The following is a 926-nucleotide window of genomic DNA, read 5'->3' as shown; positions in this document are numbered from 1 at the left end:
TTAGCATCTTTGTCTTTTATTAGTGTAGACTAGCTACTTACTACATGCTAGACATGCATTAATAAATTAACTCATTCAATCCTCTCAACTTTATGAGGCAGGTATTATTATCAGGAAACTGAAGCAAGTTTTTAATTTTTTTTTATTTTAAAGAGAGAGGAAGGGAAAGGGATAGAGATTACAGAAACATCGATGAGAGAGAAACATCCATCAAACCCCTTCTACACACTCCCGCAACCTGTGCATATGCAAGTTATTTGAAATAAGGCTCCCAGATGTATGCGCTATGTTACTCAACAGAGCAAAAGGCACACTTTTCTGGCGCTCTTCAGTGTCAAAAATATATCATTCATCTTGTCAGACCTCAAGCATGTCACCCTAATACTACCCAACACAATAACTAATGTTAAAGAGTCAGCAAAGCTAATTTATATGTTTTGTTTGTAAAAGCAAAGAGATGTATGATATTTCATGAGTTCCATTTAAAACTGATTTAAAAAAAATTGGTACTTGGTAACAAAATTACACTATGAAAGCAGCTAAAATACCCAATAAAGCTCCAGATGGCTAAGGTTTTATTATGCCATTTAAAAACCATTAAATTATTTACTTAAAAATCAGTGTGGCCCTAGCTGGTTTGGCTCAGTGGATAAAGTATGGGCCTGCGGATCAAAGGGTCCCAGGTTCGATTCTGGTCAAGGCATGTACATTGGTTGCAGGCCCCTCTCTGGCCCAGGCCCTGGTCATGGCTTGTGCAAGAGGCAACCAATCGATGTGTTTGTCTCACATTGATGTTTCTGTCTTTCCCTCTCCCTTTAAAAAAAAAAAAATTGGAAAAATATCCTTGGGTGAGGATTAACAAAAATAAACAAACAAATCTATAATAATAAAAGCGTAATATGCTAACTAGAATGGACGTCCTCCCA

General features: G+C 36.7%; 1 protein-coding gene across 1 annotated transcript in view; it reads right to left on the bottom strand.

Moving 5' to 3' along the window:
• The window catches only part of LOC102773475 (YEATS domain-containing protein 2), a 57,342-nt gene that overhangs the window by 22,127 nt on the left and 34,289 nt on the right, over positions 1 to 926 (bottom strand). The gene's annotated exons all lie outside the window — the stretch shown is intronic.

This window comes from Myotis davidii, unplaced genomic scaffold (assembly GCF_000327345.1).
Source record: "Myotis davidii unplaced genomic scaffold, ASM32734v1 scaffold27, whole genome shotgun sequence".
Taxonomy (NCBI): Eukaryota; Metazoa; Chordata; class Mammalia; order Chiroptera; family Vespertilionidae; genus Myotis; species Myotis davidii.
The sequence above is the reverse complement of the archived record's forward strand: the minus strand, read 5'-3'. Positions and strand labels throughout refer to the sequence as shown.